The 22,137-nt window shown below is 45.5% G+C and overlaps 1 long non-coding RNA gene across 1 annotated transcript; it reads right to left on the bottom strand.

Annotated features, from left to right (window-relative positions):
* Positions 1-1,134: 1,134 nt before the first annotated feature.
* On the bottom strand, positions 1,135-21,611 carry LOC147571929 (uncharacterized). Its single transcript, XR_015246945.1, has 3 exons — positions 21,276-21,611; positions 3,911-4,037; positions 1,135-1,575 (listed from the first exon to the last, which is right to left on the bottom strand). It is a non-coding gene; the product is annotated as an uncharacterized LOC147571929 (long non-coding RNA).
* Positions 21,612-22,137: the final 526 nt, after the last annotated feature.

Here is a 22,137-nt window from a genome sequence, read left to right as displayed (position 1 = left end):
GTTGCTCATTTACCCAATCTGTTCAACAAGTATTTGCTGAGCACCTACTATGTGTCCTAGGTACCAGAACAATAGCAAGGAACGAGTCCAGGTCCCTGCTCTCAGAAAGCTTGGATGGGAAGGCAAAGACAAGTCTCTCTGTCTCCATCTCTCTCTCTCTATATATATATATACATATATATAATACTATCACTTACGATGGTGAAGCTAACTAATGCATAGAATTACGACGGGGTGATATGATAATATGATTGTGCCTATGATTGTGATTTGGTTTAGGAGATAAGAGAATCTTGCTTTTGGGGCGCCTGGGTAGCTCAGTTGGTTAAGCCACTGACTTTGGCTAAGATCATGATTTCATGGTTTGTGGGTTCGAGCCCCGCGTTGGGCTCTGTGCTGACAGCTCAGAGCCTGGAGCCTGCTTCAGATTCTGTGTCTCCCTCTTTCCCTGCTCACATTCTGTCTCCCCCTCCTTCAAAAATAAATAAACATTAAGAAAAATTAAAAAAGAATCTTGCTTTGAGGAAGAGACTCTTAAGCTGAAAACTAACGATAGGATAGGCAGATTCATGGAGAATGTGCCTGAGTAGAAGACACAGCTATGACAGTGTCCTACCAGGAAGGAGCTCACTTGGTGATACAGTGTGGCTGGAGGTGTAGAGGGTGCTGGGGAAAGTGGGGTGTGGGGGGACAGGGTTGGAGAGTGAGCAGTAGCAGTCAGACTAGGAGGAATTTACAGGCCACAGTGTGAAATACAGATTTTCCTCAAAGTGTAGCAGGAGCCATGGTGTCTTGGAAGAAATGTACATTTTTATCTTTGAAGGGCTCATTTGGCTTTCTTTGCTGTACAGCCACCTTGTTGAAGCCTTCTTTGGTAATTTCAAGATGAATCCACTGTTCTCTGTTCCCATAGCATTTTGTCCACACTCCATGCTGGGAGTGGAGCACATATCACATCTTATTGCAAGAAGTATCTTACAACACCTCCTTCAAGATGGCAGCCATGTCATAATCTTTCTGGTCCAGTGTCTGTTCTGTATCAGGCACTCAAGATTTAAAAAAAAAACAAAAAAACAAAAAAAACCTTTTTTAATGTTTATTTATTTTTGAGAGAGAGAGAGACAGAGTGTGAACGAGGGAGGGGCAGAGAGAGGGAGACACAGAATCTGAATCAGGCTCCAGTCTCCGAGCTGTCAGCACAGAGCCTGATACGGGGCTCAAACCCACCAACCGGGAGATCGTGACCTGGGCCGAAGTCAGCCGCTTAACCAGCCGAGACACCCGGGCGCCCCTAGGCACTCAAGGGGAGGAAATAGAATTGTAGGTTGTCTCTGAAGACCCAATGGAGTTACAGACAGAATGTGGACAAACACCGAGGACAGAAGTATAGATCCTTCTTTACCTCACCCTTGGCTTCCATCGGTGTAGGACCATGCATGGAAAACTGTCATCTTGGGTATGACTGAAAAAAAGTCCTGGGCGGTAGTAAGCGGTACCTCAGATAGATGCTGACCCTTCTTGCTGATGGTGCTTGTTTCCCCTTCCATCAGAATAATGAAGGAAGTGGCAGGGGGGCTGACATGTAAAGATCCCTCAGTTTAGTTACGGAATTAGAGCATATTGTAACCGACAGCCATCTTCTCATTGCTCCTTAAAGTCAGTGGGTATCCTCACCATTCATCTGTTGCCCTACCATATGCCAGGCACTAGCTGAACACTGGGGAATAACACTAAAACCAAGTCAAAGGGGCTTCCAGGACAGTGGGAGGAGTAAACAGGAGAGGCAGCCATTATTATAGAGTGTGGGTTATGCCAGGAGAGGGGTGTGCACAGTGTCCCAGGAGGGCCAAGGAAGAGGTCAGGGAAGGCTTCCCTCAGCTGATCCCTAAGCTAGAGGAGAGCAGGGGTGGAGGTAGAGAGTAGACAGACCGCTGGGGATTCAGGATGCTCTAAACCGTCTGGATCACAGATTTGAGAGGTAGGGTGGGGAGCTTAGGGTGTTAAGGGAAGTAGCCCCAAACATAAAGGGCCTTTGCACAACAGGGCTAAGGAATGTGGAAGTAGAACTTTTATCCTGAAGACAATAGGGATCTACTGAGAGATTTTAGCAAGGAATGATGGTATAGAAAGCCCATTTGGGCTCATTATGGAGAATGGGCCAGAGAAGTGGGGTCTAACACCAGTGAGAAGGCTTTTGCAGTAATGTAGGCAACAAAGATGATGCTGGCCTAAACTAAGGAAATGGTGGCAGGCATGGAAAGAATGGAATAGAAATACCAAGAGGGGCGCCTGGGTGGCTCAGTCGGTTAAGCGCCGACTTCAGCTCAGGTCATGATCTCACAGTTTGTGGTTCAAGCCCTGCATCGATCGGGCTCTGTGCTGACTGCTCAGAGCCTGGAGCCTGCTTCAGATTCTGTGTCTCCCTCTTTCTCTGCCCCTCCCCTGCTCATGCTCTGTCTCTCTGTCTCACAAAGAAAGAAAGAAAGAAAGAAAGAAAGAAAGAAAGAAAGGAAGGAAGGAAGGAAGGAAGAAATACCAAGAAACAACAGAATTTGGCAATTCATTGGATGGAGGCATGAGAAAGAGAGATGTGGAGGAGGGCTGCCAGGTTCTGGCTTGATTCACTGGATGAAACAAGACCCAATTGCCCAAGGTAGGGGCCATAGGGAGGCAGCAGGTTTTGGTGTAGAGAAATAAAATGCCAAATTTGATTTAGGACCTATAAAGATAAGATTACCTGTGGGACTTCCAAATAGAGATGCCCAGGAGGCAGTTGAAATTTCAGGTCTGGAGCCCAGGAGATAAAGATCTGGGCCAGAGATTAAAATCTGGGAGTAATCAGGGTATAGGTGATAGTTGAAGCCAGAGGAGTAGATGCAATCCCCTAGGAAGGGTAAACAAGAGATAAGAGAACTGAGGTTAGGTCTCTTGGGAACTATGGGCTCAGGAAGGAGACTGAGAGAGAACGGCCATGTGGTGAAATCGTGGCGAAGGGGGACATGGCGAGGACTTCTCTTACATACCCAGCCTAATATGACATAAAGTGGAGATGAGAGGCAAGTAAGGGATGATTCAGGAAGTGAAAGCGTCACACAGATTAGGAAAAACATCCCTACTGACTAGTGAATAGTATTTGTTATTTTCATCATACCAATTACCATGGGTTTTAAGCTCATTAAAAAAAATTTTTTTGGGGGCGCCTGGGTGGCGCAGTCGGTTAAGCGTCCGACTTCAGCCAGGTCACGATCTCGCGGTCCGTGAGTTCGAGCCCCGCGTCGGGCTCTGGGCTGATGGCTCAGAGCCTGGAGCCTGTTTCCGATTCTGTGTCTCCCTCTCTCTCTGACCCTCGCCCGTTCATGCTCTGTCTCTCTCTGTCCCAAAAATAAATAAACGTTGAAAAAAAAAAAAAAGAATTTTTTGTACACAATTAAATTTTTTCCCACTTTCCATTCTGCTCTTTTTTATCTTCCCAAGAGGTATGAAGCTAGTTACGCGGTTAAGTGACTCTGCAAGGTTCCAACTAGCAGTAAACTATAATTGTTAAACATTTTGATTTTTACAAAGTGAAAATAGGCTTACTGCCTTTTTTTAAAAACAAAAGTAGTACATGCTGATCATACAAAGGAAAAAGAAATACAAAAAGGAATAAAAGATGAAAATCTCCTGTAATTCCACTCCCCAGAATTAACATTATTAATGTATATATTTTTTTTCAGACTCTTTTTCTCTGCCCTGCCCTCTCACTTTCCCCTCTCTCTACAGAGTAAAATGTGCTATTTTGTAACCTGATTTTTTAAAATTTTATCATGGACATCTCTCTGTGCATCGATAATTATCAAGGTAGAATTCTTACAGCTTACATAAAAGTCTGAGCCTCCATTTTCTCTGGATAGTGCAGTCACTAACTTACCTTTTCAGACTTCAGAATCTTGGTAATCTTGGTTAATGTCATGGGTATGAAGAGAGGGGTGTTCCTTTTCAAAGGCCAAACATCTTCCAGCTTCTTTGTGAATTATAACTGAGATCATGACACAAACCTGCAGAAAGGTAAGTGACCAAGGAAAGCTATAGTTAATGGTCCCTCTGTCCAACAAGTGGCATGCATTTTTAACTGAAATCTTCTGAATGTTGAGAAGATCTTCTAGAATAACAGAAGGGTCATAAATGGTCTCCCTTGGAGTTCTTCAGCCCTCACTCCCATCAAGCCTGGCTATGCAATGGAGTACAATCTTCTCAGGAAATCCTTTGTTTCACCCCTGAAGACAAACATATAGGCCACTTTGGTTTTACGTGCTATGTTGCTGACAAAAAAAAAAAAAGACATAAAACAAATATAGGGGGTGACCCAAACCAACCAAAAACAGCCTGGGGATGTGATGGTTTCCAAAGTTTGACATAGTCCTTTTACAGTTTAGTAAAGCCTATGAGTTCCTTCTCAGAATGATATTTTCAAGTTTATAGATGAAATTTGTAAAATTACAAAGGAAACTATTATATTGATAGTTAGCAAAATATCAAAAAATAAAGTTGAAATTTAGCAATATAGTGCCCTTTTCTGAACATATTCAACAACAGGATCTAGTGTGGGTCTAATACCTAAAGTACTGGAGTCAAGAAGAGCTGGAACAAGATTTCAAGATGTGCAACAGTTGCAACTCAGTATGGGAATATCTGTGATTTCTATTAGTTACAAAGTCACAGGTCCTGCTGATGCTACTGTGTGGGTTTGTTTCCTTTAGTTAGGGTGGAGATAATGCTAAGTTCCCAGACTCCTGAATTCTACCCACAAATGCTTTGGGGATCTGGGGAACCCCAGATTAAGCAACCCCTGCTTGGCTTGCTTTTAAGAAGGAAAATGGAACCTGGTAGACTTTGCTCAAGGGAGGGACCCACTAATATCTCCACCTACTTCACACTCGGTGAGATCGGGCTGCCCCTCTTAGCTCAAAGCTGCAGTGCAGCAGGAGGGGGATCAAGGCTGCACAGCAGGGAGTGCTTCTTGGTCTCAGTGGCCGTTTACATCCCTGAGGAGACCGGGAGGCTTCACCTCCACTCCACTTGCTTTTGGCTCTGAAATGAGCTCTTCCTGGGTGGTTTCCTTTTGGACTGAGGGAAAAGGGGCATGGGGAGAAGGGGGCTATAAATAAAGTATGACCTTGAGATGCAGTGGCAGAGTCTGAAAATCTGTTTGCCCTGGGCTCTTCTGATACTCTTGGGCTAGTCCCTTTCACCTGCCAAGCCTCAGTTTCTTCAACTGTAACAGGGGAGGTACGTAACAACTATGCCCAAGGAAATCAGGGGTGTTGGGAAGAGTTTAGATGAGACAATCTATGTGAAAATGTTTGGTAAAGACTGAAGCAGTGCTAATGTGCACAGAACCCACTGGCGATCTTGCCAAAGGCAGATTCTGATTCAGTGGGCCTGGGGTGGTCCCCAAGATTCCAAATCTCTAACCGTGTCCCGGGTGACGCCTAAGCTGCCAGTCTGAAGATCACATTCTGAGTAGCCAGTACTCTACAAATGTTCATTGTTACTATTTATTGTCACTGTAATATTCCACCCAACCCTCAAGGGGAATGACAGCTGAAGACAGGGAGGGAGACAGAGCTCACCAAGTGAGGCCAGGCTTCTGCTCAGCAGGACACTCTGATCTCACAGCTCTGCCTCTTCCCCGCCTCCTGCGACCAGCCATGGCAGAGACCGGCCACGGCCAAGTCAAACCACATTTCAGACCAAATCAGCACCACCTAACCAAACATGGGAAGAAGGAGCAAATACCGAAGAGGACATTTGAACAAAAAGGAAGTGTATGTACAAAATAGTTTTTATTTGTCACGCTAAACATCTCCCAAACCTCTCAGAGAATACATATATATATTGCATCTTTGGGTTTTGCAAATCAGATCCGTTCCTGCACAATTCTTCTAAAGCAGCCCCTTTCTCATGGTGCCCACAGGTGAAGAGCTTTCGCCAGCTCCCTATGACCTACTGCATCTACCTGAGCTCTGCCTTTGCATGTCTAAGAATGGTCAATGTCAGAAGGGAGAAAATGGTGCAGGTGAGAATACAGAAGATGGAACTCTGGGGCACTGCTGGAGGGAGTCTCAACTGGTACCACCACCACTCAGGAAGGTCATCTGGCAGTTGTTGAGCTCCAGCATGCGCATGCCTTATGATCTGTGGGAAAATGCTAGAATACATATATTCGTAGGAAATTCTCCCGCAGACTCAAGGATGTTTACAGGGTAGCTGAATGTTGGAAGCAGTTTAGATGCTCATCATAGAGAAGGGGGTGAGTGAAATATGGCAGATGTGCGCTGTTGAAAACTAAATCCAGAAGTGTCAACCAGATGCACATTAACAACGTTGATGGATCTTAAAACCTAGCATTAAGGGAAAAAATATAGGAAACAGAACACGTTATCATCAGAGCACATTATCCTTTCTGTAAAGACACATTGGCATAAAAATAATACACCTTTTGTAAGAAGGCATGCATGCCCATATAAAGATATATTAAACATATTAGAGTGGGTGCTACGGGAGCAAAGAAAAATAGAATCAGGGTTTGGAACTAAAAAGAAAAAATAGGGAAGAATCTTGCGTAGGTTAATGGCGAATTGCTTAAAAATTGAGTTTTTGAAAATTTCTTCACCTGGGGTAAAGACCAAAAAGATAAAAGCACACGGGGGGCCTGGGTGGCTCAGTCGGTTAAGCGTCCGACTTCGGCTCAGGTCACGATCTCATGGTCCGTGAGTTCGAGCCCCACGTCGGGCTCTGTGCTGAGAGCTCGGAGCCTCAAGCCTGCTTCAGATTCTGTGTGTCCCTCTCTCCCTGACCCTCCCCCATTCATGCTCTCTCTCTCTTTGTCTCAAAAATAAATAAATAAACATTAAAAAAATTAAAAATAAAGATAAAAGCACACAAACCCCCCTAAAACTCTCCTCTACCACATGTATAAAGGCTTTACAATCCAGCCCCACACGACCTAACCCAAAATTAGCTCCCCATTTCAGGTGCCGTGTTCTTCACTGTTACCTCACAACAGATCACAACATACCCTCTTTGCTGTCATCTTGGCTGCAGTCAAATTCTTTTCATCAAAGCTTCATGCTACATTCACCTTCAAGTGGTCCCTAGCAGGCAGGGTCTGGGCCCCAAAGTGATGTGGCCAACTTTAGCCAAAGATGTGTCAGGGTACGTTAAGTCAGGGGGTTTGCTTTCCTGAGGTTTGGTGACACCACTGATTTGACAGAGAACCTTAGGAAGTCATTTATTTTACTTTTTATTTTATTTACTTACTTTTAAGTAGGTTCCATGCCTACTTGGGGCTGGAACTCACAACCCTGAGATAAAGAGTCAGATGCTCCCCTGACTGAGCCAGCCAGGTGCCCCGATTTTATTTTTATTTTATTTTTTTCAACATTTATTTATTTTTTGGGACAGAGAGAGACAGAGCATGAACGGGTGAGGGGCAGAGAGAGAGGGAGACACAGAATCGGAAACAGGCTCCAGGCTCTGAGCCATCAGCCCAGAGCCCGACGCAGGGCTCGAACTCACGGACCGCGAGATCGTGACCTGGCTGAAGTCGGACACTTAACCGACTGCGCCACCCAGGCGCCCCTATTTTATTTTTTAAGGAAGTCATTTAATCGTGCGTCTTTCTCCTGCATACATATCACACAGCACAGTTATCTATAATTCAAACATCTCTGTTTTCCATTAGACTATAAACTCAGGGAGGGTCGGAACTTTATTTGCCTGTGTCCACTGCCCAGAAGTGATCACATAAGGGGCACCTCCCTAATAAGCTCTGAGAAATGGCTTCCCTGGGCCCCTAAGCCAAAAGATGGAGCAATCTGGCCTCTAATTAGCTTCCGCACCTAATTCAAAACTGTAATTGGTAATAGTTTGTATTACGCTTCGTATTATTGTTCTAGAATAAGCCACAGATTTAGTACACGATAAGGAGAGTGTTGCTCAAGTTCTTGTGTCCTGAGGCATTAAAGTACCATCTCTACTTTGCTATCCTTCAAGAAACTGTGGAATGGATGCTCCAGAAATGCACTGGATAAAACTAAAACAGAGTTTGAATACCGTTAAGACGAACTGCCGGAGTCCTATGGTTTGGGATGGAAATCCAAATCGCTTGAAACTGCGGGTGAAAGCCCATGCAGGCAAGGAGTGGGTATTCCTCAGTGGGCCCGTACACCTTTCAGAGAAGTGGAAGCTACTTTCTGCACGTGCAGTCAGCTCCGGGGTGCACACGGCCAGTGGGCCGGAATTTGTCTGGTTGGCGGTTCGCTGGAAAGCCTGCACTTCCGCTTTCGGAGTGGCGGGAACCGGAAGTAGCTGCCGGAACCCACCTCCTAAGCAACAGGTTATTGTTACAGAGCATCATGGGAATCCCCCAACCTACTGCGGACCGCAGTGGGCCTGTCCTGATTGATTCATTCTCCAGGAGGCGGGGTCAGAGCTTCTGGAGAGATTTGAGAGACTGGCCGTGATGGCCTTTGGAGGTGGAGCTTGCATACCCTTATGAGCCACGTGGGCCTGAAGCCCAGCACCGCAAGGGCTTGGGCCTCTGGAATAGGCTTGTCTCCTTGTACTGATCACTTTTCTCAAAAAGAGATTAATTTTTTAGGTCTGCTTTTTTCACCACGGCTCCTCTTGTGGTGGGATCCAACACTCATTTTTACGCACGCAACTAAGGGGGGGATGTAAAGGCCATCTCACAGCTGAGGGCAGAGCAATTAGGTAGTGAAGCGGGTTGGTCCAGCGCCTGGTCATGCTCCCATTATCACAGCAGCCCACAGTTCTCAGCTCCAAAAGTCATTGCTGTTTGCTAGGACTTGGGTGGTTAGTTTCTGCTGCCTGTTGCTCCAAGAGAGAATCCAAAGCCTGAGCATATGCAGACTATTTCAACTCAAATTTGGGTATACGGCTGCTGCTAGGGTGGCATTGGTTCTGTGCTACATTCGGCTTTGGAATTCAACATCTGTCCAGTGTCAGCAAGTGAGGCGACTAGGTGCCCACTGCTCTGTGGTCACACAGCCCACCTTTCGAGCATTAGGCTTTGACAATTATTGGGATATGACAACACTAGAGAAGAACTAGGATTAATTGGGAGAGAAAAGTGGAAGGTTGTGAAAGACTGCTAAGTGCTAAGTGCTAAGTGACATAGGTCCTTTTGCACGAGCAAAAATTAGGAAAGATCAGGACCTCAACCTTGGCTGCATGTTACAATCACCTGGGAGCTCTTTAAAATCCCCAGTTCAGCCGTACTCAAGACGAATTAAGCCAGAGTTTCTGGGGATGACACCCAGACATCAGTAGTTTTAAAAGCTGTCAGGTGATTCCAATGTGTAACCGAGGTTGAGAATCACAGCTCTATATTCAGGGGACTTGGGTCTTGATTCTAATTGAGCCATTAATAGCAAGTGTAGTTTGGGGAAAGTCACATGTCCGCAATCTCTTTAGTTTTCTTACCTATGAAATGGGGGGATCGATTCCAAACGTATTTGACCAAAAGCAACACAATTTTGACCCTCAGGGACCATTTTGTAAAATGGTTTTCTAGGTTTGAAGTTCTAAGAACACAGTCAAGCAGCGATTCAGAGTCAAGTTGAGGTTCAAACTCTGAGGTGCCTTGAAGTATCTGATTTGAATGTCGCGATCCACTTCACGCTCACCCTACAAACTCTTCCAGTGAAAGTCTGGGAAAAGAACCTAGGTAACTTTCTAGGGCTTTCCCTAGTAAGAGGAAATATCTTTCTCCCTCCATGGCACAAGACTTTAAAGAAAGGACAGTGGGTCTGTTTGTCTCACATTGCTACTTAGCTGAAGAATTAGGCGACTACTGAGAAAGGTCTCTAGTGCTCACTCACACTCCCTCTCTTTCTCTTGCCATATCTGGGGATAATTGCTGCCAGGCAAGGACATTTAATATGAATCCACTTAATAAGAGAATCATGGTTTGGTAATGGGGTGGGGGGAGCTTGACTGGAAATTCATACTGAAAAATGAAACTGAGTGATATTAAAACATGCTTTCTTAGGTGTAACAAATCTAGGTTATAACTGAAAATGTGCACTAATTCTCAAAGAATGAATTATACGTTACTTTTCTCAGCATACATTTCCCGACAAAATTATATACTGTAACATCTTTCACTTTACTTGGCTTTTAAAGCACGATCACAGAAGAGGCCAGGTTTGGGGTTTTGTTTGTTGCTTTTGCAATATATTTAAGAGTTTATCAATTTTTCCTAAAGCTTCTCTTTATCCTTTGATATTAAATCGTTTGCTTCTGAAGGGCTTATATGGCACACCTTTCTCAGAGTGGCTTCTCAATTGTCAACTGGTTTAAACATCCCACACCTTCATTTACCGATGTCTTTGCTTGAGATGCAAGCAATTCTCCAATATTATTTTGGCAACTTCATGAAATCCTGCGTCTTTCGCACATTTGGCAGTTTTACTATATTATATTTCCTAACTTTTTTAAATAGCAAGAGATTGACTCACACAGACCTACTTGGTAAGACAGGAGTGTTAGCTGAGAAATGTTTTAGTAGGGACCAATGTTATAAGTGATTTGTTTATTAAAAAATATTTTCACTACTCAGTTCCCTAACTTCAAGGAATTGGATAATGGAGACTTGAATAATTATAAATATACATATAAATACTTACCCCATATATCCCCATATATACACAAAAGAGGAAACTGTATACTGTAAAGTATATGCTATTTAAACGATACATAAGTTACATAATCACAATAACATAAGTTATTGTAATTTGGGCCGATATGGAATTAGGCAATGTCACTATTTCTGTACTTAGAGAAGCGGGGATGTTAACCAACTTTTGGTTTCTAAACTCAACAACTTACCTCCCCCTACTCTACCGCTGGCAATTTTCATAGACGTTTAGTAATTTCTGGAAGGAGGCCTTTTTAAATTTTTTTTTAAGTAGGCTTTACACCCAATGTGGAACTTGAACTCACGACCCCAAGGTCAAGAGTCACATGCTCTACCAACTGTGCCTGCCAGGTGCCCCTCTTTCTAGTAATTTCTCTAGCTGTTTAATAACTGTGTCCTGAGAAAGAAACTGCCTGTCTAGTTTTTATGCATTATAATGCTAATAATAATCTCTAACACTTATTGAGCCGAGGCTCCCTTTCGAGCACCTTCCCATATTTGCTCATTTGGTATTTACAGCAGCCCTGTGACTGAGGTGCATAATGCCCCCTCCATTTTGTAAATAAGTTCACGTGCACGCTCTATTTCGGTAACTGGCTGTTGAAACAACTGGGAATATTCCAGAACAGGTCTTCAGAGGTAGAAATCCTTTCTCCTTAATCCAGTCTGAAAAACATTTCCCCGGGCCCTCCACAGAAGATAAGTCCGTCCAGATAAGGTAGAGAGCTTTCTAGCCCACACCATCACAGGGTCCTAGACCTGGCTGGGACCTCCTCTGACCTCAGCTCGGACCCATCTCAGCATCTTGACTGGTGACACTTCCATCCCCTGATTCAATACTTCAGTGTTCGGGTGCTCACAGCAGCTTCAACAGCACTTTGCTTTTATTTTTCTTTGAAAATAATCATAATTGTTCAAAAGTTTTTCCTTGTGCCAAATGGATGTCTTCCTTCCTGAAGTTCCCATCCCCACTAATCCCAGTTCTGGCACGGTGGGCTTCCTCCCCCAGACAAATAGAATTCCTTTGCTGTGTGGATGCCTCTCATATATTTGAAGCATCTTATCACCTGAACTGTGGTGAGAATCTTCCTCCTGTGTGTACACATCTCAATCATTTTTTTCAGTAGGCTGTAAACTTAGAACCAGAGCTTTTTCTGGCACTGGGCATCACTTAATAAAGTGACTTAGGACCTATTAAGTAAAGGTTAAACACAGGCCAATAAATGACTTGTAAAAGTGTTTGCAGAATCTCACGATTGGTGAGATCAAGCCCCATCAGGCTCTGCGCTGAGAGCCCAGGGATGGTCTCTCCCTTGGGATTGTCTCTCTCTTTCTCTCTGCGCCTCCCTCCTCTGCCCCACTCATGTGTGCTCTCTCTCTCTCTCACAAAATAAATAAACGTTTTTTAAAAATGGTTCACGGGTGCCTGGGTGGCTCAGTCGGTTAAGTGGCCGACTTCGGCTCAGGTCATGATCTCGCAGTCCGTGAGTTCGAGCCCCGCGTTGGGCTCTGGGCTGACGGCTCAGAGCCTGGAGCCTGTTTCGGATTCTGTGTCTCTCTCTCTCTGACCACCCCCCGTTCATTCTCTGTCGTTCTCTGTCTCAAAAATAAATAAACGTTAAAAAAAAAAAAAAAGGTTCAGATGGTAAATTTTATGTGTATTTTCTCACAATAAAAGATTGGGGAGAAAAAAGGAAAAAAGCATACCATTAAATGCGTTTCAGCGTATATTAATAATCTAATAATGATTAATATTCAAATTACATTAATTATCTAATATATACACATCAATAACAACTAACACACTAATAAACCAATAAGCATAATAATCTAACCACCAATACTATGATCTACAATAATCTGCCAATCTACCAATATTATTATATCGATATAATTACTATATATTAATAATTAATATATCCATGCTGAATGATTATTAATAACCTAATTACTAATACTATGATCTAACTTCTATTAAATAAGCACTTTTTAAAACCAAAAGGGGTCACCCAGCTGGTCAGTAGGCGTGAGCCCAGGCACGCTGCTTTCTGTGCCTCACCTGCCTCTGCCTCCCCACCTGGCCCCGGGGCTGTGGGAGGATGTGGCCACTCCTGAAGGCTGGGACCCAGTGCTCTCGAAAAGCTGGAGATTTGAGTCCTGATGAGAGCAGTAGTTCCCAGGCCTGGGTGCTCACGAACTGCGCCCAGGGAGTTCAAATACGGATCCCTGAGTGTAAAGATCCTGCTTTGGCACCTCTTGGGTGGGGCCTGGGAGTCATTATTTTCCAAACACTCATCGGATGTTTTGGATCATCCGGCCAAATTTGGCAACCACGTGGCTCGATTGTTAGCGGGGGGGGCCTTTGTCATGAGCCTCACCTAATTCCAGGCACCTGCTTTACCGGCCTTAGCTTCAGTTATAAAGCTACACAGCACACCAGGGTACATCTCTAGAAGCTGGAGGCTGGCGCTTACCACTCGGTCACTTGTCAAATGTATATTGTGCCCACCACGTACCTACCCATGCTGTGCCAGGAACAGAGAATGGCACGAGAGGCCGGGGCCCTGCTCTCACGGAACATGTTGGCTGACTCCCTCTCTTCTGCCCCCAGATTTCCATTATCCACCAGCCTTTGTTCCCTTGCATTTTCTATTTTCGGGCTTGCCAAACTTAACCAGATCAGAAACTCCTTTCGGAGCTAGATCTGGGTCCAATTCGTTTTGAGGGTGTCATTGCCTCCCGGACCCACCCCCCACATCCAGCTGCACACACCGAGTGTAAAGGCTTGCGCTTTATGCGATGTCTGTTAAATAGATTCATTCAGTCAGTCAACAGATATTTACAGAGTGCCTACTGTGTACCAGGCACGGTTGCAGGTGCCAGGGCTATGCTGAGGGGCGACATTTAGCAGGTGCCCTCCCTAGGGTCGCACCAGTCCAGGGCTGGAAATTGGGAGTGAGAGCCTCCTTTAATGCTCCGGGCGCCTCGTTTGCCCCTCCCTTGTCCTCACCCTATGAGATGCCAGAGATACAGCCATGAACCAAGCAGACTGGGATAAATGGATCCAGGCGATCTCCCTTCCCGGGGTCTTTGTGAAGCTATGCGTGTTGCCCACCCTGAAGTCTTTTTCATTTGTGTACCATCTGCCTTCCCACCTAGACTGGAGTTGTATTCTCCCCCATCCTCCTCTGCTCATCCCACCTCCACAGGCATTCTTCCCGGGGTGGTGTTCTCCAGAATCTTGTCCCTGGCCACTTGAGTGGAATCCCTGGTGACTACTTAAAATGCAGTTTCCCAGTCTTGCCTATGGAGTCAGGTTCTTTGAGGGTGGAACTCAGGAATCTGTCACTGACAAGCTCCCTGGGTGGTCAAGGCACTTTACTGGTTGAGGATCTGCGCCCCCACCCCCTCCGGCTCAATTTGTTCAGTCAGAAATGCTAAAACTGACCAGTAGTAGGAGAAGACAGGGTGAGAAGGGCATTTTAATGTGGCTCAATTCCTCTGTGACTTTGTTTGCAAAGGCAGGAAAGGCAGGCATGGGAAGGGAACAATGTGAGGGGTGCGTGCTGGCCTTGACTCTGACCCTGTGGAACTCAGCAGGAAGATCTTCTCTCAGCTCTGTTTTGCACCTTAGCTGGGCCACTCCAGGCCCTGCCCCATCCTCCTTTGAGATTCTCAAGCTGCCTGCCTTACCTCCCCAAGGAGAGAGAGGCTGGCACTCTCAGTAGCCTTGGAAGCTGGGTCAAAAGTTTCCGTGGTGCTGGGGAGGAGACAGGTGGGCAGGTATGTTCCCCGGGTGAGGATCTGAGAGCCCCAGGGCCAACAAGAACATGGGAGGGTCTGCAGGTCTGGTCATCCCTGACCTCCAAGGCAGGTGCCTATCATTTTCACTTGCGACACATAGCACTCTGCATGGATGCCCACGCACTTCAAGGTGTCGCAGGCATGCTGTTTAATAGTGATCACCTGAATGAGATAAATCAATTGCGTGATTACCAGTAAACCCAGTTTGCAGGGTGGAGCATACCTCTGGCTTTCCCAATCCATCAGCCCCTTGGCAGTGTCTGCGTGAGATTTCTCTGGCTGTCCAGCCACACCCAGCTTCCTCAGAGAAGAGTTCAGGAGTGAATCTTGAGTCTGGATTTGGGAGGGTTCCGGCAGGGAGATGGGGGACCCATCAAGTCCAGCTCAGGAGGGAATTTGGGGTTGCATCGAACATCTGGGTCACCATGTCAGTGTCCCTAAATGGCAGGTAATTGATAAGGGCTTCCAATAGGAGGTCATTTGAGTCGCATTGCTTAATAACCTATTTATTTGCTTGTAAGGTTGAGGATAGTGGGTCTCAAGCTTTCGTGCCCATCAGGATCACCTATAGAGCTTGCTGAAATAGGCACCCAGCTGCACCTTGGAATCTGGAGAGACGAGCCTTGGGAATTGGTCTTTTTATCAGCTCCCCAAGCAATTCAGCTATACCCGTGAGTCTCAGGACCACCGGTGCTTTGAACTGGGGACTTCTGCAGAGTTGGTTTCTTTATTAAAACCAGGAGGTTTATTAACTTTGTTGAATTGTTTCTTTATTAAAGAAGGTTGGAGCTGCCCTCACCCACTATGTTTTCTTCAAGCATGGCGGGCTACACTCTGGCGACTTGGCTGAAATGGAACTCCCTTTCCCAGACCCCCTCTCCCACATGGTTCTGAGTTAGATCTGGCCCATGGAGGAATCTGTTCAGGATCTGGAAGGTGAAACTGAAGCAGTGGCCATTACACTTGGAAGGTCATCGGGGTTAGATGTGGTGATAGGCAGATACCAAGGTGCCAGGGTCTCACTTGTCCTCACTCGCTTCCCCTCCACATCCTGCTCCTCTTCCTGACTGCTGATTCTAGACGTGACAGCAGTCCCAGGCTCTTCCTCAGATGCTTCGTGGCAGATCCACAGAGAAGGAACCCACACGCCCCCCCCCCCCAAGACCTCCCACAGGCTTCTCCATATGGTCCCTCCACAGTGGTGGATCTACTCAGTTTGCTTGACTAACAGCCTGGTGTCTCCTTCTCTGACCTTCAGGGCCTCCTGTGCCTTCACCCCTCCAGCGTCTCCTTCAGAGGGAGGCTCATGCCTGTAATAAAACCCTTAACCAGAACCCACAGCTTCGGCTTCTCTGAGTGAACCCTTCCATGTAGATCCAAAGAAATGTCTGGATGTCCATTTAGATCAAAGGATATTAAGATGTGTAGACACCATGAAAGCAGCTAAAAGGTAATCCAGTCAGTCCTACCTTCCATGGTTATAGGGTAATGGAAAGATTACCTCTTTGGGCAGAGTTAGTAAAAGTTACCCTTTCCTCCCTCCTGTTTTCCCCTTTAAGCCAGTTACCTTGTGTAAGCCACAACCTGCATAACCGTATACAGCGGCCCTGGGTACCTATTCTGCCCCTTAACGCAAAGAGTCCAGCCTCTACCTGCTTTCCTAGTATCATCAAGACCCAGCAGGTCACAAAACAACCTCACCAACATGTTTCAGGGAAGAGTAGGGATTCTTTGCCTCATTGCAGAATGTTCTCTGCCCCCAGTGTTATGGGCAGCCATCCTTTCCTGACTACCCGTGTGAACAACCTCTGGTAGGATTCTGCATTTCCCCCTCATGGTCCTCACTATACTGCAGTGTTGCTATTTATGTGATATCTGTCTTACCCACTTGACAGTAAGCGAGCACCCTGAGGACGGGGTCTCTGATTTGGTCACCTCAGGATCCCCAGTGTCCAGCAGAGGATCTGGCACAGAAGAGCCCGCAACAAAAATATTCGTGGACGGAGTCAATGAGTCCAACAGAGCTAAAGGAAAACTCTTGTCTTCCTCTGCTCCCTTTGGACACTAATCGAAAGCCCCAGGTGGTCATTTGTATTTCTGACCCACTGGCCATAAATCAGAGGTTTGTCTGCATGACCCTCTCCTCAGGTTCAAGAATTTCTCATAGAACTCAGGGAAACACTTACACTTGCTGGCTTATTGTAAAGGATACAAAGAATACAGATGAACAGCCAGAAGAAGAAGTACACAGGGCAAAGTCTGGAAGGATTCCTAGTGCAGGACCTCCTGCTCCTATGGAGTTGAGGCACATTATCCTCTCAGCACATGGAAGTGTTCACCAACCCAGAAGCTCTCCAAACCCCATAGCTGAGGGATTGTCATGGAGGTTCATCACGTAGGCATGATGGATTATTAACCCAACTCTAGCCCCTCGCTGCTCCTTGGAGGATGGGGGTGGGTCTAAAAGTTCCCAGCTTCTAGTCATGGCTTGGTCTTTCGGGTGACCAGCCCTCGTCCTGAAGCTATCCAGGAGCTCACCAAGAGTCACCTCATTAGAACAAAAGATGTTCCTATCACCCAGGAAACCCCGAGGGACTTAGGAGCTTTGTCAGGAACTAGGGTCAAAGGCCAAATATTAGAACAAAAGATGTCTTAGCATCTTTATCACTCAGGAGATTAGAAGGGTTTTAAGAGCTCTGTGTCAGGAATCGCAGGCAGAGACCAAATATATTTTTTTATTATGTCACAAGAGGTCACATCTGGTTCTAGAGCTGGGACTTTCTTGTCATGCTATGTCCTCATTCGAAAGGGTCTGGAACCAGGAACCAGATCTTTGCCTTCCTTTGAGTATGTGACTAGGATCACACACCAAGACATAGGCCAATTACTGGGCACCATGGACCTTTCTGGTCTGAGGCCTTCCTTGGTGCTTGGCTAATCTTGACTGATCACAGGCCACATCAGGGTTGATAAATACGTGGTGTAAGAGCCCCCACTCCATTCTCCAGAGCCCATGATTGCAAATCTATTATGATCCTTGAGCCTTCTTAAGACAACACCCCGGTTAGTTGCTGCCAATGGATCAGCGTTGCTACACTAGATAGAAGCCATTCTTCACCTTTGGGAAGCCTCTGAGAACTGTCTTTCTGTCACCTGGCATTATCAGGCATTAGCAGTTTTGTTTACAGGGAGGTCCTTACCAAAGGATACCAACAAGTGAAGCAGAAATCGAATCGTACATAAATGGCCCCAAGTTTATCCAACTTAAGGAGCTAATAAATGAACCACAAGTAAACCATGTTTTCCCCAGTGAAATGGAAAAGGCAAAAAGATGGTTTTGTGCGTATGATATAGTGCAACTTTAAAGTCGGGGTTGGATATGGTCTCAAATTCCTGGGGACAAGTCTGTCCCCACTGGGGGCTGTTTCACTGCAGAGACGTCCCTCCCAACATGCAGGCTGGTTAGTCCTGAATCCAGCATGGCTGTTAGGGGTCTCTGGACCCCACCCAGCTCTCTGCTCTGCGGTTGCCTCACTTGGCATTCGGCAGCAGTCGAAGCCCCAGTGTGTTGTTGTTGGGCGAGGCCAGGAGAGGAGGAGAGATGTGGGGCAATGGAAGGAGGTGGATGGGAGGGGAGCAACCACTTGTCTTCTTGCTCCAGTTCTGCCACTTAGAAACCACGTGACCTGGGGTAAGTCAATAGTTTGAGCCTCCATTTTCTCATCTGTGAAGCAGGCCAGGGAAAGAGTAATTATTAGCTGCTTATATGAGTCTCATTGGGATATTAAGAACGTGAAATCAAACGGAAATGGCTGATGTGAAAGCGCTTTAATTTAGGGAGGGAAAGGCTTTGTTCTGTTCACTACTTTATAGCACAGAGCCTGACCCATAGCTAGTGGGGTGGTCAGGAAAATGTCTTTTGAATGAATAAATGTGAACAAAAAAATCTTTCTCCCCTGGAGGTTGAGGGAGGGATGGGATCAGGAAGGAGTACACAGAAGACTTTAAAGGTGGGAGTGATATTCTATGTCCACAGCAGCATGGAAGTTATGTGCTTCATTAGTACTCTGTGTGTTTGCATGTTAAATATTCTTTCGTATGCAAAAACAAACTCAAAAATGGACTAAAGAGCTAACCGTAAGAACCGAACCCATAAAAATCCTTGAAGAAAGCACAAACAGACGTCAACAAGAGCAATGTTTTTCTGGACATGTCTCCAGAGGCAAGGGAAACAAAAGTAAAAATAAACTTTTGGGACTACATCAAAATAAAAAGCTTATGCACAGCAAAGGAAACAACCAACAAAACTAAAAGACGACCTACTAAATGAGAGAAGCTATTTGCAAATGACATACCTGATAAAGGGTGAGCATCCAAAATATATGAACAACTTATACAACTCAACACCCAAAAACAAATAATCTAAAAAATGGGCAAATGACATGGACGTTTTTCCAAAGAAAACAGAGATGGCCAACAGACCCATGAAAAGATGCTTAACATCACTCATCATCAGGGAAATGCAAATCAAAACTACAATGAGGTATCCCCTCACACCTCTCAGCATGGCTAAAATCAAAAACACAAGACACAAGTGTTGGTGAGGATGTGGCGACAAAGGAAACCTCTCGCACCATTGGTGGGAATGCAAACTGGTACGGCCACTGTGGGAGACAGTATGGAATTTCTTCAAAAAATTAATTTTCTTCAAAAATTAAAAATAGAAATACCCTAAGATCCAATAATCACACTACTGGCTATTTATCCAAAGAATACAAAAACACTAATTTGAAAAGATATATGCACCCCTATGTTTATTGCAGCATCACCTATAGCCAAATTATAGAAGCAGCCCAAGTGTCCATCAATAGAAGAGTGGATAAAGAAGATGTGATACACACACACACACACACACACACACACACACACACACCATGGAATATTATTCAGCTATAAAAAAAGAATGAAATCTTGCCATTTGCAGCAACATGCATGGAGCTAGGGGGTATTATGCTAAGCAAATTAAGTCAGTCAGAGAAAGACAAATACCATATCATTTCACTTATATATGGAATTTAAGAAACAAAACAGACACAGGGTAAAAAAGAGAGAGAGAGAAGCAAACCAAGAAACAGACTCTTGGGGCGTGTGGGTGGCTCAGTCGGTAAGCGTCCGGCTTCAGCTCAGGTCATGATCTCATGGTTCGTGAGTTCGAGCCCCACATCGGGCTCTGTGCTGACAGCTCGGAGCCTGGAGCCCGTTTCAGATTCTGTGTCTCCCTCTTTCTCTGCTCCTCCCCCACTCACACTCTGTCTCTCTCTCAAAAATACATAAACATTAAAAAAAAAAAAAGAAACAGACTCTTAACTGATGGTTACCAGAGGGGAGGTGGGTGGGGGGGATGGTGAAATAGGTGATGGTGATTAAGGAGTGCACCTGTCCTCATGAGCACTGGGTGATATATGGAAGTGTTGAGTCACAATATTGTACACCCCAAACTAATGTAACACTGGATGTTAATTATACTGGAATTAAAATTAAAAACTTAAAAAATATTCTTTTGTATGTATTCAACATCTCATTAAAGCACTTAAAAAACTAATGCAAAAAAAAATAGTTGAGAGAGAAAAGCCCTATGAAGTATCTTGCCAAAAGAAGATAGTATTATTCTAACTCTTGGTGTTGCTTCTGCACAAGCATTAAAATCATTCTGAGGGACCTCAATTCATCGAGGTCCTATGTTTGGGTCACGCATTGTTAAAGAAAGAGGATTTCATGGAAAGAAGGTTATATCAGAAACCAAGACTTGGGGGGGATCTACTTTTTAAAGTGTAAGTATGTGGACTAATATTCTTTTCAGAATTCACTTTTGAAAGTTGGCTTTCACTCATGTGTGGGCCACACCTATGCCTCGTCAAGGTAAAGTGCAGGCAAGGGGTCATGTCTTTGCTTGTGCAATGGCCTCTGCTTTGCTTCCCCTTGCTAGTTCCTACATGTCATTCAGGACCTACCCCAGGTGTCATCCTTTCCAGGAAGTTTCTCTGAATCACCATGTTGGCATCCTGCCACAGTTAGCACATGCGTACCAGTGGTTCTCAATCAGGGGTGACTTTGATCCCGAGGGGACACCTGACAACATCTGGAGACATTTTTGATGGTCATGACTGTGTGGGAGGGTATGGGGTATACCAGTGGTGTCGAGTGGGTAGTAAGTGCGTCATGCAATGCACAGCTCAGCCATCCCCACAACAAAGAATTACCTGACCCAAAATGCCAATAGTGCGGCTGTTGAACCCTTCTTGATGGTATGAAATTTTCTGTGTCTCACTGAGACCCAAGCTCATCCTGAGCAGTGACCATGTCGATTCAGTCTTTCATCCCCAGGACCAGCACACTGCTTGGAGACACACACACACACACACACACACACACACACACACACACACAGAGGCAAAGTGCTTTGGGAGAACTGATCATTAAGTTGAACCAAATGAAGTTGCTGACATTCTACCTTTTTGACTAGAAAAACAGCAATTTTGTATGGTGCGGCCACAAATGTGGTTTAACCTAAATACTTTGGACTGAGTTGGGGGTGGTGATCAAACTTCACCGAGGAGGAGAGACACAGGAAGTATTTGTTTCAGATCTTGCTCCTCTGCTGCATAAAAGCAAGGACCAAATTTTTTACTTTGTATGTGTGCCCAGTCTTACTTGTTTGTATTGTCTCCCCGCCCCCCACCCCACATCATACCTCCCGGGACAGTACCTTGCATTTAGAAGGCACTAGTCATTTTTGCTGACTAGGGTTCGGGTAAGCTATTCGTACTTCAGGTTTGATTTTATCCTGGTCATTGCACTTCAGCCCCAGGGAACTCTGAAGAACAGTGTCTCTTGGCAAAGTATGCAGTTTTCCTGATGGCAATGGGCGCAAGAAAACATAGTCCCCCCAAATCATCCCACACCACAGCCTGTCAGAGGAACCATAATGGAAACTGTCAGAAGCTAAAAGCCCAGACGCGTGGCTGGTGGCCATCTGTACGACCATGTGACTCTGGCGTGTCAGGCAGCACCACACATACCTAGCCCACGAGCCGTGGCACTTACTCACCTCGTGTTTTGGAGCAGGTGGTACAGGATAAACATTTCAAAGCTGGACTCGGAACTTGGCACGGTCCCACTTCCAACCACATGCAAGCCAGAAAACTCTGGAGAACTGAACTGTTTATAAGGGTCAAACTTCAGTGAGTCTGATAAAGTTTGGCTCCAGGTGTCCATCTAGTCTCTTGGAAGAATTGCCCAGAAGCTCATTGCCGACTGGTTGGATGTCACCGGTAGTGTGCAGCCTCTGCTTGGGTATGGAATCCGGCCGTTCAGACAGAGACCCACAGCTCAGAGGCTTGCAGCCAAGAAGATAAGCCCAGGGTAGCCCTGTAGGCTATCCAGTCATCTGCCAGCTGGACTTACTCTGGGCCACTGGTGGCCTCTGCAATGACATCAGACACCAGGAGCAAGACAGCCTGGAATCCAACATGCTTCTCCTTCCCTTTCTGTGCAACTCCTACGGAGTAGAAATGGCTCCTACCCTTCCAGATGCAATAGTCACCCCCGGGGACATTTATTCGTGCGGA

Source organism: Puma concolor, chromosome F2 (assembly GCF_028749965.1).
Source record: "Puma concolor isolate L17-30 chromosome F2, mPumCon1.1.hap2, whole genome shotgun sequence".
NCBI classification, from domain to species: Eukaryota; Metazoa; Chordata; class Mammalia; order Carnivora; family Felidae; genus Puma; species Puma concolor.
Note: the sequence above shows the minus strand (reverse complement) of the source record. Positions and strands in the feature narration are given on the sequence as shown.